At 54.6% G+C, this 17,249-nt stretch overlaps 1 non-coding gene and 9 pseudogenes across 1 annotated transcript; all 10 read right to left on the bottom strand.

Moving 5' to 3' along the window:
• Positions 1–505: 505 nt before the first annotated feature.
• Positions 506–682, bottom strand: LOC137402968 (U2 spliceosomal RNA; annotated as a pseudogene).
• A 1,680-nt stretch (positions 683–2,362) lies between these two features.
• On the bottom strand, positions 2,363–2,539 carry LOC137402966 (U2 spliceosomal RNA; annotated as a pseudogene).
• A 1,703-nt stretch (positions 2,540–4,242) lies between these two features.
• Positions 4,243–4,419, bottom strand: LOC137402965 (U2 spliceosomal RNA; annotated as a pseudogene).
• A 1,716-nt stretch (positions 4,420–6,135) lies between these two features.
• LOC137402964 (U2 spliceosomal RNA) lies at positions 6,136–6,312 on the bottom strand (annotated as a pseudogene).
• Positions 6,313–8,012: 1,700 nt separating this feature from the next.
• On the bottom strand, positions 8,013–8,204 carry LOC137402907 (U2 spliceosomal RNA). Its single transcript, XR_010979523.1, has one exon. It is a non-coding gene; the product is annotated as a U2 spliceosomal RNA (small nuclear RNA).
• A 1,363-nt stretch (positions 8,205–9,567) lies between these two features.
• LOC137402963 (U2 spliceosomal RNA) lies at positions 9,568–9,744 on the bottom strand (annotated as a pseudogene).
• Positions 9,745–11,439: 1,695 nt separating this feature from the next.
• LOC137402962 (U2 spliceosomal RNA) lies at positions 11,440–11,616 on the bottom strand (annotated as a pseudogene).
• A 1,656-nt stretch (positions 11,617–13,272) lies between these two features.
• LOC137402961 (U2 spliceosomal RNA) lies at positions 13,273–13,449 on the bottom strand (annotated as a pseudogene).
• A 1,668-nt stretch (positions 13,450–15,117) lies between these two features.
• Positions 15,118–15,294, bottom strand: LOC137402988 (U2 spliceosomal RNA; annotated as a pseudogene).
• A 1,680-nt stretch (positions 15,295–16,974) lies between these two features.
• Positions 16,975–17,151, bottom strand: LOC137402960 (U2 spliceosomal RNA; annotated as a pseudogene).
• Positions 17,152–17,249: the final 98 nt, after the last annotated feature.

Here is a 17,249-nt window from a genome sequence, read left to right as displayed (position 1 = left end):
GAACACCCCGAACACCCCGAACACCCCGAACACCCCGAACACCCCAACACCCAACACCCAACGTCTATAGAAATATAAACGTAGGCGAAAGGCTGGCGTGACCGGGGAAAGAAGGCGAGGGCGGAAGAGCGGCGGCGACGAAAGTTTCGGAGCGACGGCTGAGCGCTTAGTCGAAAGCGAACGCGCGCGAAACGGGCGCTCGGTCGCGGCGAGCGCTAGTCGGCGCGGCTAACGGACGTCGACGAGGCGCCCGCGTCGTCGCCGGCGCCTCGCTTTCACGCTTTTCGCCGAGTTAAAACCGGAGCGGTCGCCCTCGCGCTCCGCGTCGTTTTTTTCGCGATTTCGGGAAGAATTTACGCGCTAAGCGCGTTAATTTAAAGCGCCGCCCCGCGGCCAAAAATTTTTTTCCGGTAGGTGGGTAGGTAGGTAGGTAGGTAGGTAGGTAGGCGGGTAGGTAGGCTAATAGGTAGGTTCAGTTTATCTTTCGTTTCGTGCCTCCCGACGAGGGGAGTGGGCCGTGCTCGGAGGTACTGCGATACCGAGACAACCCGTGACGGAGCCGAAGCAAGCTTCCGCGCTCCATCTCGTTCCAAAAATCAGATTAATATCGTAGCGGCGCGATGCGCCGCGAATCAGATATTAAACTGATTAGAACAGATACTCCTGTTTTATGACATGGAGTGGGGCTGACCTCGACGATATTGGCTTTTCGCCAAGGTCAGCCCCCCAAGGGTTGTCAACCCCTGGAATTTATTGCAGGGCGGTAATTTACCTTGCCAGGTCATCACGAATGTCCGAGGTACAACGACCACCGAAACTTCCAAGGACTCGTGGAGCATTTGAATGCTCTGGCCTGGCCGGCACCCCGGGTGGGAATCCCTAGTGCGGGCCCGGATGTGACCGCTCGCCTGCCACGCGGGTGTTTCGGGGGGCTGTGCAATGAAACACCTGCAAGACCGCCGTGCAGCACGAATGCTACACTTTGATCTTAGCCAATAGGCCGAGAAGCGATAAATTGCCCGGACGGCCGTCCGTCGCTCAGTCGCGGCCGATTCGCCGCCGAGCGAGTGTCCCCGTTTAGGGCGAACGAGCCGCTCGAAGAAACCGAGAGGCCTCGCCGGGGCCGAAGACTAGTCGCTTTTTTTCCGGTCCGCCCGTCTCGCCGAAGCGGTCCGGCCTACCTCGACTAGTTCGGAGTCGGTCTCTCGCTCGTCCCGTTCGGTAACTGGCGCGAAAGCGCCAACTTTTAAACTCCCTTCGGCGTATTTAGAAAACTTTTAGATTCGCCTTTACTCTCTTTACGGTATAGATGTAATTAAAGGATTACGGCATTCGCGCGCGCCGAGAGTGGCCTATTCGCTTCTCCTAGCTAGTTACGTAATAACGCTTCTAATCTCGACGCGGGTAGTACCGAAGCTATTCTCACCGGCCTTTCTCTTTCGAAGTGGTCTCCCTCTCTTCGTTAAGCCTATACGCGAGTGCTAGCCTTTTCGTTTCTCCTAGCTAGTTACGTAATAAAGCTTCTAATCTCGTCGCGAGTAGAGTAGCGAGGAGTCTACTCGTCTTGGTCATCCTTTCGAAGTCGTCCCCCCCTCCCCGCCCTTCGTTAAGGCTATTTCTTATATATGTATATATACATATATATATATATATATATATATATATATATATATACAAATGTAGATAAAAGTTTTCATTATTCGTAGTTTTCGACTACTAAAGACGTGCGTAGATAGAACGGGTCGGTTCGTCTCGGGCGATTTCCGCCCCGAACGAAACCTTTGCGGTCTCTCGTCTGTCCGCTCGCCACCCGCTCACCCCGAACACCCCGAACACCCCGAACACCCCGAACACCCCGAACACCCCGAACACCCCGAACACCCCGAACACCCCGAACACCCCAACACCCAACACCCAACGTCTATAGAAATATAAACGTAGGCGAAAGGCTGGCGTGACCGGGGAAAGAAGGCGAGGGCGGAAGAGCGGCGGCGACGAAAGTTTCGGAGCGACGGCTGAGCGCTTAGTCGAAAGCGAACGCGCGCGAAACGGGCGCTCGGTCGCGGCGAGCGCTAGTCGGCGCGGCTAACGGACGTCGACGAGGCGCCCGCGTCGTCGCCGGCGCCTCGCTTTCACGCTTTTCGCCGAGTTAAAACCGGAGCGGTCGCCCTCGCGCTCCGCGTCGTTTTTTTCGCGATTTCGGGAAGAATTTACGCGCTAAGCGCGTTAATTTAAAGCGCCGCCCCGCGGCCAAAAATTTTTTTCCGGTAGGTGGGTAGGTAGGTAGGTAGGTAGGTAGGTAGGCGGGTAGGTAGGCTAATAGGTAGGTTCAGTTTATCTTTCGTTTCGTGCCTCCCGACGAGGGGAGTGGGCCGTGCTCGGAGGTACTGCGATACCGAGACAACCCGTGACGGAGCCGAAGCAAGCTTCCGCGCTCCATCTCGTTCCAAAAATCAGATTAATATCGTAGCGGCGCGATGCGCCGCGAATCAGATATTAAACTGATTAGAACAGATACTCCTGTTTTATGACATGGAGTGGGGCTGACCTCGACGATATTGGCTTTTCGCCAAGGTCAGCCCCCCAAGGGTTGTCAACCCCTGGAATTTATTGCAGGGCGGTAATTTACCTTGCCAGGTCATCACGAATGTCCGAGGTACAACGACCACCGAAACTTCCAAGGACTCGTGGAGCATTTGAATGCTCTGGCCTGGCCGGCACCCCGGGTGGGAATCCCTAGTGCGGGCCCGGATGTGACCGCTCGCCTGCCACGCGGGTGTTTCGGGGGGCTGTGCAATGAAACACCTGCAAGACCGCCGTGCAGCACGAATGCTACACTTTGATCTTAGCCAATAGGCCGAGAAGCGATAAATTGCCCGGACGGCCGTCCGTCGCTCAGTCGCGGCCGATTCGCCGCCGAGCGAGTGTCCCCGTTTAGGGCGAACGAGCCGCTCGAAGAAACCGAGAGGCCTCGCCGGGGCCGAAGACTAGTCGCTTTTTTTCCGGTCCGCCCGTCTCGCCGAAGCGGTCCGGCCTACCTCGACTAGTTCGAAGTCGGTCTCTCGCTCGTCCCGTTCGGTAACTGGCGCGAAAGCGCCAACTTTTAAACTCCCTTCGGCGTATTTAGAAAACTTTTAGATTCGCCTTTACTCTCTTTACGGTATAGATGTAATTAAAGGATTACGGCATTCGCGCGCGCCGAGAGTGGCCTATTCGCTTCTCCTAGCTAGTTACGTAATAACGCTTCTAATCTCGACGCGGGTAGTACCGAAGCTATTCTCACCGGCCTTTCTCTTTCGAAGTCGTCTCCCTCTCTTCGTTAAGCCTATACGCGAGTGCTAGCCTTTTCGTTTCTCCTAGCTAGTTACGTAATAACGCTTCTAATCTCGTCGCGAGTAGAGTAGCGAGGAGTCTACTCGTCTTGGTCATCCTTTCGAAGTCGTCCCCCCCTCCCCGCCCTTCGTTAAGGCTATTTCTTATATATGTATATATACATATATATATATATATATATATATATATATATATATATATATATATATATACAAATGTAGATAAAAGTTTTCATTATTCGTAGTTTTCGACTACTAAAGACGTGCGTAGATAGAACGGGTCGGTTCGTCTCGGGCGATTTCCGCCCCGAACGAAACCTTTGCGGTCTCTCGTCTGTCCGCTCGCCACCCGCTCACCCCGAACACCCCGAACACCCCGAACACCCCGAACACCCCGAACACCCCGAACACCCCGAACACCCCGAACACCCCGAACACCCCGAACACCCCAACACCCAACACCCAACGTCTATAGAAATATAAACGTAGGCGAAAGGCTGGCGTGACCGGGGAAAGAAGGCGAGGGCGGAAGAGCGGCGGCGACGAAAGTTTCGGAGCGACGGCTGAGCGCTTAGTCGAAAGCGAACGCGCGCGAAACGGGCGCTCGGTCGCGGCGAGCGCTAGTCGGCGCGGCTAACGGACGTCGACGAGGCGCCCGCGTCGTCGCCGGCGCCTCGCTTTCACGCTTTTCGCCGAGTTAAAACCGGAGCGGTCGCCCTCGCGCTCCGCGTCGTTTTTTTCGCGATTTCGGGAAGAATTTACGCGCTAAGCGCGTTAATTTAAAGCGCCGCCCCGCGGCCAAAAATTTTTTTCCGGTAGGTGGGTAGGTAGGTAGGTAGGTAGGTAGGTAGGCGGGTAGGTAGGCTAATAGGTAGGTTCAGTTTATCTTTCGTTTCGTGCCTCCCGACGAGGGGAGTGGGCCGTGCTCGGAGGTACTGCGATACCGAGACAACCCGTGACGGAGCCGAAGCAAGCTTCCGCGCTCCATCTCGTTCCAAAAATCAGATTAATATCGTAGCGGCGCGATGCGCCGCGAATCAGATATTAAACTGATTAGAACAGATACTCCTGTTTTATGACATGGAGTGGGGCTGACCTCGACGATATTGGCTTTTCGCCAAGGTCAGCCCCCCAAGGGTTGTCAACCCCTGGAATTTATTGCAGGGCGGTAATTTACCTTGCCAGGTCATCACGAATGTCCGAGGTACAACGACCACCGAAACTTCCAAGGACTCGTGGAGCATTTGAATGCTCTGGCCTGGCCGGCACCCCGGGTGGGAATCCCTAGTGCGGGCCCGGATGTGACCGCTCGCCTGCCACGCGGGTGTTTCGGGGGGCTGTGCAATGAAACACCTGCAAGACCGCCGTGCAGCACGAATGCTACACTTTGATCTTAGCCAATAGGCCGAGAAGCGATAAATTGCCCGGACGGCCGTCCGTCGCTCAGTCGCGGCCGATTCGCCGCCGAGCGAGTGTCCCCGTTTAGGGCGAACGAGCCGCTCGAAGAAACCGAGAGGCCTCGCCGGGGCCGAAGACTAGTCGCTTTTTTTCCGGTCCGCCCGTCTCGCCGAAGCGGTCCGGCCTACCTCGACTAGTTCGAAGTCGGTCTCTCGCTCGTCCCGTTCGGTAACTGGCGCGAAAGCGCCAACTTTTAAACTCCCTTCGGCGTATTTAGAAAACTTTTAGATTCGCCTTTACTCTCTTTACGGTATAGATGTAATTAAAGGATTACGGCATTCGCGCGCGCCGAGAGTGGCCTATTCGCTTCTCCTAGCTAGTTACGTAATAACGCTTCTAATCTCGACGCGGGTAGTACCGAAGCTATTCTCACCGGCCTTTCTCTTTCGAAGTCGTCTCCCTCTCTTCGTTAAGCCTATACGCGAGTGCTAGCCTTTTCGTTTCTCCTAGCTAGTTACGTAATAACGCTTCTAATCTCGTCGCGAGTAGAGTAGCGAGGAGTCTACTCGTCTTGGTCATCCTTTCGAAGTCGTCCCCCCCTCCCCGCCCTTCGTTAAGGCTATTTCTTATATATGTATATATACATATATATATATATATATATATATATATATATATATATATATATATATATACAAATGTAGATAAAAGTTTTCATTATTCGTAGTTTTCGACTACTAAAGACGTGCGTAGATAGAACGGGTCGGTTCGTCTCGGGCGATTTCCGCCCCGAACGAAACCTTTGCGGTCTCTCGTCTGTCCGCTCGCCACCCGCTCACCCCGAACACCCCGAACACCCCGAACACCCCGAACACCCCGAACACCCCGAACACCCCGAACACCCCGAACACCCCGAACACCCCGAACACCCCGAACACCCCAACACCCAACACCCAACGTCTATAGAAATATAAACGTAGGCGAAAGGCTGGCGTGACCGGGGAAAGAAGGCGAGGGCGGAAGAGCGGCGGCGACGAAAGTTTCGGAGCGACGGCTGAGCGCTTAGTCGAAAGCGAACGCGCGCGAAACGGGCGCTCGGTCGCGGCGAGCGCTAGTCGGCGCGGCTAACGGACGTCGACGAGGCGCCCGCGTCGTCGCCGGCGCCTCGCTTTCACGCTTTTCGCCGAGTTAAAACCGGAGCGGTCGCCCTCGCGCTCCGCGTCGTTTTTTTCGCGATTTCGGGAAGAATTTACGCGCTAAGCGCGTTAATTTAAAGCGCCGCCCCGCGGCCAAAAATTTTTTTCCGGTAGGTGGGTAGGTAGGTAGGTAGGTAGGTAGGTAGGTAGGCGGGTAGGTAGGCTAATAGGTAGGTTCAGTTTATCTTTCGTTTCGTGCCTCCCGACGAGGGGAGTGGGCCGTGCTCGGAGGTACTGCGATACCGAGACAACCCGTGACGGAGCCGAAGCAAGCTTCCGCGCTCCATCTCGTTCCAAAAATCAGATTAATATCGTAGCGGCGCGATGCGCCGCGAATCAGATATTAAACTGATTAGAACAGATACTCCTGTTTTATGACATGGAGTGGGGCTGACCTCGACGATATTGGCTTTTCGCCAAGGTCAGCCCCCCAAGGGTTGTCAACCCCTGGAATTTATTGCAGGGCGGTAATTTACCTTGCCAGGTCATCACGAATGTCCGAGGTACAACGACCACCGAAACTTCCAAGGACTCGTGGAGCATTTGAATGCTCTGGCCTGGCCGGCACCCCGGGTGGGAATCCCTAGTGCGGGCCCGGATGTGACCGCTCGCCTGCCACGCGGGTGTTTCGGGGGGCTGTGCAATGAAACACCTGCAAGACCGCCGTGCAGCACGAATGCTACACTTTGATCTTAGCCAATAGGCCGAGAAGCGATAAATTGCCCGGACGGCCGTCCGTCGCTCAGTCGCGGCCGATTCGCCGCCGAGCGAGTGTCCCCGTTTAGGGCGAACGAGCCGCTCGAAGAAACCGAGAGGCCTCGCCGGGGCCGAAGACTAGTCGCTTTTTTTCCGGTCCGCCCGTCTCGCCGAAGCGGTCCGGCCTACCTCGACTAGTTCGAAGTCGGTCTCTCGCTCGTCCCGTTCGGTAACTGGCGCGAAAGCGCCAACTTTTAAACTCCCTTCGGCGTATTTAGAAAACTTTTAGATTCGCCTTTACTCTCTTTACGGTATAGATGTAATTAAAGGATTACGGCATTCGCGCGCGCCGAGAGTGGCCTATTCGCTTCTCCTAGCTAGTTACGTAATAACGCTTCTAATCTCGACGCGGGTAGTACCGAAGCTATTCTCACCGGCCTTTCTCTTTCGAAGTCGTCTCCCTCTCTTCGTTAAGCCTATACGCGAGTGCTAGCCTTTTCGTTTCTCCTAGCTAGTTACGTAATAACGCTTCTAATCTCGTCGCGAGTAGAGTAGCGAGGAGTCTACTCGTCTTGGTCATCCTTTCGAAGTCGTCCCCCCCTCCCCCTCCCCGCCCTTCGTTAAGGCTATTTCTTATATATGTATATATACATATATATATATATATATATATATATATATATATATATATATATATATATATATACAAATGTAGATAAAAGTTTTCATTATTCGTAGTTTTCGACTACTAAAGACGTGCGTAGATAGAACGGGTCGGTTCGTCTCGGGCGATTTCCGCCCCGAACGAAACCTTTGCGGTCTCTCGTCTGTCCGCTCGCCACCCGCTCACCCCGAACACCCCGAACACCCCGAACACCCCGAACACCCCGAACACCCCGAACACCCCGAACACCCCGAACACCCCGAACACCCCAACACCCAACACCCAACGTCTATAGAAATAAACGTAGGCGAAGGGCTGGCGATGCGCGAGCGCGTGACCGGGGGGAAAGAGGGCGAGGGCGGAGGCGGCGACGAAAGTTTCGGAGCGACGGCTGAGCGCTTAGTCGAAAGCGAACGCGCGCGAAACGGGCGCTCGATCGCGGCGAACGCTAGTCGGCGCGGCTAACGGGCGTCGAAGAAGCGCCCGCGTAGTCGCCGGCGCCTCGCTTTCACGCTTTTCGCCTAGTTAAAATCGGAGCTGTCGCCCTCGCGCTCCGCGTCGTTTTTTTCGCGAAATCGGGAAGAATTTACGCGCTAAGCGCGTTAATTTAAAGCGCCGCCTCGCGGCAAAAGATTTTTTTCCGGTAGGCGCGTGGGTAGGTAGGTAGGTAGGTAGGTAGGTAGGTAGGTAGGTTCAGTTAATCTTTCGTTTCGTGCCTCCCGACGAGGGGAGTGGGCCGTGCTCGGAGGTACTGCGATACCGAGACAACCCGTGACGGAGCCGAAGCAAGCTTCCGCGCTCCATCTCGTTCCAAAAATCAGATTAATATCGTAGCGGCGCGATGCGCCGCGAATCAGATATTAAACTGATTAGAACAGATACTACACTTTGATCTTAGCCAATAGGCCGAGAAGCGATAAATTGCCCGGACGGCCGTCCGTCGCTCAGTCGCGGCCGATTCGCCGCCGAGCGAGTGTCCCCGTTTAGGGCGAACGAGCCGCTCGAAGAAACCGAGAGGCCTCGCCGGGGCCGAAGACTAGTCGCTTTTTTTCCGGTCCGCCCGTCTCGCCGAAGCGGTCCGGCCTACCTCGACTAGTTCGGAGTCGGTCTCTCGCTCGTCCCGTTCGGTAACTGGCGCGAAAGCGCCAACTTTTAAACTCCCTTCGGCGTATTTAGAAAACTTTTAGATTCGCCTTTACTCTCTTTACGGTATAGATGTAATTAAAGGATTACGGCATTCGCGCTCGCCGAGAGTGGCCTATTCGCTTCTCCTAGCTAGTTACGTAATAACGCTTCTAATCTCGACGCGGGTAGTACCGAAGCTATTCTCACCGGCCTTTCTCTTTCGAAGTCGTCTCCCTCTCTTCGTTAAGCCTATACGCGAGTGCTAGCCTTTTCGTTTCTCCTAGCTAGTTACGTAATAACGCTTCTAATCTCGTCGCGAGTAGAGTAGCGAGGAGTCTACTCGTCTTGGTCATCCTTTCGAAGTCGTCCCCCCCTCCCCCTCCCCGCCCTTCGTTAAGGCTATTTCTTATATATGTATATATACATATATATATATATATATATATATATATATATATATATATATATATATATACAAATGTAGATAAAAGTTTTCATTATTCGTAGTTTTCGACTACTAAAGAAGCGCGTAGATAGAACGGGTCGGTTCGTCTCGGGCGATTTCCGCCCCGAACGAATCCATTGCGGTCTCTCGTCTGTCCGCTCGCCACCCGCTCACCCCGAACACCCCGAACACCCCGAACACCCCGAACACCCCGAACACCCCGAACACCCCGAACACCCCGAACACCCCGAACACCCCAACACCCAACGTCTATAGAAATATAAACGTAGGCGAAAGGCTGGCGTGACCGGGGAAAGAAGGCGAGGGCGGAAGAGCGGCGGCGACGAAAGTTTCGGAGCGACGGCTGAGCGCTTAGTCGAAAGCGAACGCGCGCGAAACGGGCGCTCGGTCGCGGCGAGCGCTAGTCGGCGCGGCTAACGGACGTCGACGAGGCGCCCGCGTCGTCGCCGGCGCCTCGCTTTCACGCTTTTCGCCGAGTTAAAACCGGAGCGGTCGCCCTCGCGCTCCGCGTCGTTTTTTTCGCGATTTCGGGAAGAATTTACGCGCTAAGCGCGTTAATTTAAAGCGCCGCCCCGCGGCCAAAAATTTTTTTCCGGTAGGTGGGTAGGTAGGTAGGTAGGTAGGTAGGTAGGCGGGTAGGTAGGCTAATAGGTAGGTTCAGTTTATCTTTCGTTTCGTGCCTCCCGACGAGGGGAGTGGGCCGTGCTCGGAGGTACTGCGATACCGAGACAACCCGTGACGGAGCCGAAGCAAGCTTCCGCGCTCCATCTCGTTCCAAAAATCAGATTAATATCGTAGCGGCGCGATGCGCCGCGAATCAGATATTAAACTGATTAGAACAGATACTCCTGTTTTATGACATGGAGTGGGGCTGACCTCGACGATATTGGCTTTTCGCCAAAGTCAGCCCCCCAAGGGTTGTCAACCCCTGGAATTTATTTTGCAGGGCGGTAATTTACCTTGCCAGGTCATCACGAATGTCCGAGGTACAACGACCACCGAAACTTCCAAGGACTCGTGGAGCATTTGAATGCTCTGGCCTGGCCGGCACCCCGGGTGGGAATCCCTAGTGCGGGCCCGGATGTGACCGCTCGCCTGCCACGCGGGTGTTTCGGGGGGCTGTGCAATGAAACACCTGCAAGACCGCCGTGCAGCACGAATGCTACACTTTGATCTTAGCCAATAGGCCGAGAAGCGATAAATTGCCCGGACGGCCGTCCGTCGCTCAGTCGCGGCCGATTCGCCGCCGAGCGAGTGTCCCCGTTTAGGGCGAACGAGCCGCTCGAAGAAACCGAGAGGCCTCGCCGGGGCCGAAGACTAGTCGCTTTTTTTCCGGTCCGCCCGTCTCGCCGAAGCGGTCCGGCCTACCTCGACTAGTTCGGAGTCGGTCTCTCGCTCGTCCCGTTCGGTAACTGGCGCGAAAGCGCCAACTTTTAAACTCCCTTCGGCGTATTTAGAAAACTTTTAGATTCGCCTTTACTCTCTTTACGGTATAGATGTAATTAAAGGATTACGGCATTCGCGCGCGCCGAGAGTGGCCTATTCGCTTCTCCTAGCTAGTTACGTAATAACGCTTCTAATCTCGACGCGGGTAGTACCGAAGCTATTCTCACCGGCCTTTCTCTTTCGAAGTCGTCTCCCTCTCTTCGTTAAGCCTATACGCGAGTGCTAGCCTTTTCGTTTCTCCTAGCTAGTTACGTAATAACGCTTCTAATCTCGTCGCGAGTAGAGTAGCGAGGAGTCTACTCGTCTTGGTCATCCTTTCGAAGTCGTCCCCCCCTCCCCCTCCCCGCCCTTCGTTAAGGCTATTTCTTATATATGTATATATACATATATATATATATATATATATATATATATATATATATATATATATACAAATGTAGATAAAAGTTTTCATTATTCGTAGTTTTCGACTACTAAAGAAGCGCGTAGATAGAACGGGTCGGTTCGTCTCGGGCGATTTCCGCCCCGAACGAATCCATTGCGGTCTCTCGTCTGTCCGCTCGCCACCCGCTCACCCCGAACACCCCGAACACCCCGAACACCCCGAACACCCCGAACACCCCGAACACCCCGAACACCCCGAACACCCCGAACACCCCAACACCCAACGTCTATAGAAATATAAACGTAGGCGAAAGGCTGGCGTGACCGGGGAAAGAAGGCGAGGGCGGAAGAGCGGCGGCGACGAAAGTTTCGGAGCGACGGCTGAGCGCTTAGTCGAAAGCGAACGCGCGCGAAACGGGCGCTCGGTCGCGGCGAGCGCTAGTCGGCGCGGCTAACGGACGTCGACGAGGCGCCCGCGTCGTCGCCGGCGCCTCGCTTTCACGCTTTTCGCCGAGTTAAAACCGGAGCGGTCGCCCTCGCGCTCCGCGTCGTTTTTTTCGCGATTTCGGGAAGAATTTACGCGCTAAGCGCGTTAATTTAAAGCGCCGCCCCGCGGCCAAAAATTTTTTTCCGGTAGGTGGGTAGGTAGGTAGGTAGGTAGGTAGGTAGGTAGGCGGGTAGGTAGGCTAATAGGTAGGTTCAGTTTATCTTTCGTTTCGTGCCTCCCGACGAGGGGAGTGGGCCGTGCTCGGAGGTACTGCGATACCGAGACAACCCGTGACGGAGCCGAAGCAAGCTTCCGCGCTCCATCTCGTTCCAAAAATCAGATTAATATCGTAGCGGCGCGATGCGCCGCGAATCAGATATTAAACTGATTAGAACAGATACTCCTGTTTTATGACATGGAGTGGGGCTGACCTCGACGATATTGGCTTTTCGCCAAAGTCAGCCCCCCAAGGGTTGTCAACCCCTGGAATTTATTGCAGGGCGGTAATTTACCTTGCCAGGTCATCACGAATGTCCGAGGTACAACGACCACCGAAACTTCCAAGGACTCGTGGAGCATTTGAATGCTCTGGCCTGGCCGGCACCCCGGGTGGGAATCCCTAGTGCGGGCCCGGATGTGACCGCTCGCCTGCCACGCGGGTGTTTCGGGGGGCTGTGCAATGAAACACCTGCAAGACCGCCGTGCAGCACGAATGCTACACTTTGATCTTAGCCAATAGGCCGAGAAGCGATAAATTGCCCGGACGGCCGTCCGTCGCTCAGTCGCGGCCGATTCGCCGCCGAGCGAGTGTCCCCGTTTAGGGCGAACGAGCCGCTCGAAGAAACCGAGAGGCCTCGCCGGGGCCGAAGACTAGTCGCTTTTTTTCCGGTCCGCCCGTCTCGCCGAAGCGGTCCGGCCTACCTCGACTAGTTCGGAGTCGGTCTCTCGCTCGTCCCGTTCGGTAACTGGCGCGAAAGCGCCAACTTTTAAACTCCCTTCGGCGTATTTAGAAAACTTTTAGATTCGCCTTTACTCTCTTTACGGTATAGATGTAATTAAAGGATTACGGCATTCGCGCGCGCCGAGAGTGGCCTATTCGCTTCTCCTAGCTAGTTACGTAATAACGCTTCTAATCTCGACGCGGGTAGTACCGAAGCTATTCTCACCGGCCTTTCTCTTTCGAAGTCGTCTCCCTCTCTTCGTTAAGCCTATACGCGAGTGCTAGCCTTTTCGTTTCTCCTAGCTAGTTACGTAATAACGCTTCTAATCTCGTCGCGAGTAGAGTAGCGAGGAGTCTACTCGTCTTGGTCATCCTTTCGAAGTCGTCCCCCCCTCCCCCTCCCCGCCCTTCGTTAAGGCTATTTCTTATATATGTATATATACATATATATATATATATATATATATATATATATATATATATATATATATATATATATACAAATGTAGATAAAAGTTTTCATTATTCGTAGTTTTCGACTACTAAAGACGTGCGTAGATAGAACGGGTCGGTTCGTCTCGGGCGATTTCCGCCCCGAACGAAACCTTTGCGGTCTCTCGTCTGTCCGCTCGCCACCCGCTCACCCCGAACACCCCGAACACCCCGAACACCCCAACACCCAACACCCAACGTCTATAGAAATATAAACGTAGGCGAAAGGCTGGCGTGACCGGGGAAAGAAGGCGAGGGCGGAAGAGCGGCGGCGACGAAAGTTTCGGAGCGACGGCTGAGCGCTTAGTCGAAAGCGAACGCGCGCGAAACGGGCGCTCGGTCGCGGCGAGCGCTAGTCGGCGCGGCTAACGGACGTCGACGAGGCGCCCGCGTCGTCGCCGGCGCCTCGCTTTCACGCTTTTCGCCGAGTTAAAACCGGAGCGGTCGCCCTCGCGCTCCGCGTCGTTTTTTTCGCGATTTCGGGAAGAATTTACGCGCTAAGCGCGTTAATTTAAAGCGCCGCCCCGCGGCCAAAAATTTTTTTCCGGTAGGTGGGTAGGTAGGTAGGTAGGTAGGTAGGTAGGTAGGCGGGTAGGTAGGCTAATAGGTAGGTTCAGTTTATCTTTCGTTTCGTGCCTCCCGACGAGGGGAGTGGGCCGTGCTCGGAGGTACTGCGATACCGAGACAACCCGTGACGGAGCCGAAGCAAGCTTCCGCGCTCCATCTCGTTCCAAAAATCAGATTAATATCGTAGCGGCGCGATGCGCCGCGAATCAGATATTAAACTGATTAGAACAGATACTCCTGTTTTATGACATGGAGTGGGGCTGACCTCGACGATATTGGCTTTTCGCCAAGGTCAGCCCCCCAAGGGTTGTCAACCCCTGGAATTTATTGCAGGGCGGTAATTTACCTTGCCAGGTCATCACGAATGTCCGAGGTACAACGACCACCGAAACTTCCAAGGACTCGTGGAGCATTTGAATGCTCTGGCCTGGCCGGCACCCCGGGTGGGAATCCCTAGTGCGGGCCCGGATGTGACCGCTCGCCTGCCACGCGGGTGTTTCGGGGGGCTGTGCAATGAAACACCTGCAAGACCGCCGTGCAGCACGAATGCTACACTTTGATCTTAGCCAATAGGCCGAGAAGCGATAAATTGCCCGGACGGCCGTCCGTCGCTCAGTCGCGGCCGATTCGCCGCCGAGCGAGTGTCCCCGTTTAGGGCGAACGAGCCGCTCGAAGAAACCGAGAGGCCTCGCCGGGGCCGAAGACTAGTCGCTTTTTTTCCGGTCCGCCCGTCTCGCCGAAGCGGTCCGGCCTACCTCGACTAGTTCGGAGTCGGTCTCTCGCTCGTCCCGTTCGGTAACTGGCGCGAAAGCGCCAACTTTTAAACTCCCTTCGGCGTATTTAGAAAACTTTTAGATTCGCCTTTACTCTCTTTACGGTATAGATGTAATTAAAGGATTACGGCATTCGCGCGCGCCGAGAGTGGCCTATTCGCTTCTCCTAGCTAGTTACGTAATAACGCTTCTAATCTCGACGCGGGTAGTACCGAAGCTATTCTCACCGGCCTTTCTCTTTCGAAGTCGTCTCCCTCTCTTCGTTAAGCCTATACGCGAGTGCTAGCCTTTTCGTTTCTCCTAGCTAGTTACGTAATAACGCTTCTAATCTCGTCGCGAGTAGAGTAGCGAGGAGTCTACTCGTCTTGGTCATCCTTTCGAAGTCGTCCCCCCCTCCCCCTCCCCGCCCTTCGTTAAGGCTATTTCTTATATATGTATATATACATATATATATATATATATATATATATATATATACAAATGTAGATAAAAGTTTTCATTATTCGTAGTTTTCGACTACTAAAGACGTGCGTAGATAGAACGGGTCGGTTCGTCTCGGGCGATTTCCGCCCCGAACGAAACCTTTGCGGTCTCTCGTCTGTCCGCTCGCCACCCGCTCACCCCGAACACCCCGAACACCCCGAACACCCCGAACACCCCGAACACCCCGAACACCCCGAACACCCCAACACCCAACACCCAACGTCTATAGAAATATAAACGTAGGCGAAAGGCTGGCGTGACCGGGGAAAGAAGGCGAGGGCGGAAGAGCGGCGGCGACGAAAGTTTCGGAGCGACGGCTGAGCGCTTAGTCGAAAGCGAACGCGCGCGAAACGGGCGCTCGGTCGCGGCGAGCGCTAGTCGGCGCGGCTAACGGACGTCGACGAGGCGCCCGCGTCGTCGCCGGCGCCTCGCTTTCACGCTTTTCGCCGAGTTAAAACCGGAGCGGTCGCCCTCGCGCTCCGCGTCGTTTTTTTCGCGATTTCGGGAAGAATTTACGCGCAAAGCGCGTTAATTTAAAGCGCCGCCCCGCGGCCAAAAATTTTTTTCCGGTAGGTGGGTAGGTAGGTAGGTAGGTAGGTAGGTAGGTAGGCGGGTAGGTAGGCTAATAGGTAGGTTCAGTTTATCTTTCGTTTCGTGCCTCCCGACGAGGGGAGTGGGCCGTGCTCGGAGGTACTGCGATACTGAGACAACCCGTGACGGAGCCGAAGCAAGCTTCCGCGCTCCATCTCGTTCCAAAAATCAGATTAATATCGTAGCGGCGCGATGCGCCGCGAATCAGATATTAAACTGATTAGAACAGATACTCCTGTTTTATGACATGGAGTGGGGCTGACCTCGACGATATTGGCTTTTCGCCAAGGTCAGCCCCCCAAGGGTTGTCAACCCCTGGAATTTATTGCAGGGCGGTAATTTACCTTGCCAGGTCATCACGAATGTCCGAGGTACAACGACCACCGAAACTTCCAAGGACTCGTGGAGCATTTGAATGCTCTGTCCTGGCCGGCACCCCGGGTGGGAATCCCTAGTGCGGGCCCGGATGTGACCGCTCGCCTGCCACGCGGGTGTTTCGGGGGGCTGTGCAATGAAACACCTGCAAGACCGCCGTGCAGCACGAATGCTACACTTTGATCTTAGCCAATAGGCCGAGAAGCGATAAATTGCCCGGACGGCCGTCCGTCGCTCAGTCGCGGCCGATTCGCCGCCGAGCGAGTGTCCCCGTTTAGGGCGAACGAGCCGCTCGAAGAAACCGAGAGGCCTCGCCGGGGCCGAAGACTAGTCGCTTTTTTTCCGGTCCGCCCGTCTCGCCGAAGCGGTCCGGCCTACCTCGACTAGTTCGGAGTCGGTCTCTCGCTCGTCCCGTTCGGTAACTGGCGCGAAAGCGCCAACTTTTAAACTCCCTTCGGCGTATTTAGAAAACTTTTAGATTCGCCTTTACTCTCTTTACGGTATAGATGTAATTAAAGGATTACGGCATTCGCGCGCGCCGAGAGTGGCCTATTCGCTTCTCCTAGCTAGTTACGTAATAACGCTTCTAATCTCGACGCGGGTAGTACCGAAGCTATTCTCACCGGCCTTTCTCTTTCGAAGTCGTCTCCCTCTCTTCGTTAAGCCTATACGCGAGTGCTAGCCTTTTCGTTTCTCCTAGCTAGTTACGTAATAACGCTTCTAATCTCGTCGCGAGTAGAGTAGCGAGGAGTCTACTCGTCTTGGTCATCCTTTCGAAGTCGTCCCCCCCTCCCCCTCCCCGCCCTTCGTTAAGGCTATTTCTTATATATGTATATATACATATATATATATATATATATATATATATATATATATATATATATACAAATGTAGATAAAAGTTTTCATTATTCGTAGTTTTCGACTACTAAAGACGTGCGTAGATAGAACGGGTCGGTTCGTCTCGGGCGATTTCCGCCCCGAACGAAACCTTTGCGGTCTCTCGTCTGTCCGCTCGCCACCCGCTCACCCCGAACACCCCGAACACCCCGAACACCCCGAACACCCCGAACACCCCGAACACCCCGAACACCCCAACACCCAACACCCAACGTCTATAGAAATATAAACGTAGGCGAAAGGCTGGCGTGACCGGGGAAAGAAGGCGAGGGCGGAAGAGCGGCGGCGACGAAAGTTTCGGAGCGACGGCTGAGCGCTTAGTCGAAAGCGAACGCGCGCGAAACGGGCGCTCGGTCGCGGCGAGCGCTAGTCGGCGCGGCTAACGGACGTCGACGAGGCGCCCGCGTCGTCGCCGGCGCCTCGCTTTCACGCTTTTCGCCGAGTTAAAACCGGAGCGGTCGCCCTCGCGCTCCGCGTCGTTTTTTTCGCGATTTCGGGAAGAATTTACGCGCTAAGCGCGTTAATTTAAAGCGCCGCCCCGCGGCCAAAAATTTTTTTCCGGTAGGTGGGTAGGTAGGTAGGTAGGTAGGTAGGTAGGTAGGCGGGTAGGTAGGCTAATAGGTAGGTTCAGTTTATCTTTCGTTTCGTGCCTCCCGACGAGGGGAGTGGGCCGTGCTCGGAGGTACTGCGATACCGAGACAACCCGTGACGGAGCCGAAGCAAGCTTCCGCGCTCCATCTCGTTCCAAAAATCAGATTAATATCGTAGCGGCGCGATGCGCCGCGAATCAGATATTAAACTGATTAGAACAGATACTCCTGTTTTATGACATGGAGTGGGGCTGACCTCGACGATATTGGCTTTTCGCCAAGGTCAGCCCCCCAAGGGTTGTCAACCCCTGGAATTTATTGCAGGGCGGTAATTTACCTTGCCAG

Source organism: Watersipora subatra, chromosome 8, assembly GCF_963576615.1.
Source record: "Watersipora subatra chromosome 8, tzWatSuba1.1, whole genome shotgun sequence".
NCBI lineage: Eukaryota > Metazoa > Bryozoa > Gymnolaemata > Cheilostomatida > Watersiporidae > Watersipora > Watersipora subatra.
The sequence above is the reverse complement of the archived record's forward strand: the minus strand, read 5'-3'. Positions and strand labels throughout refer to the sequence as shown.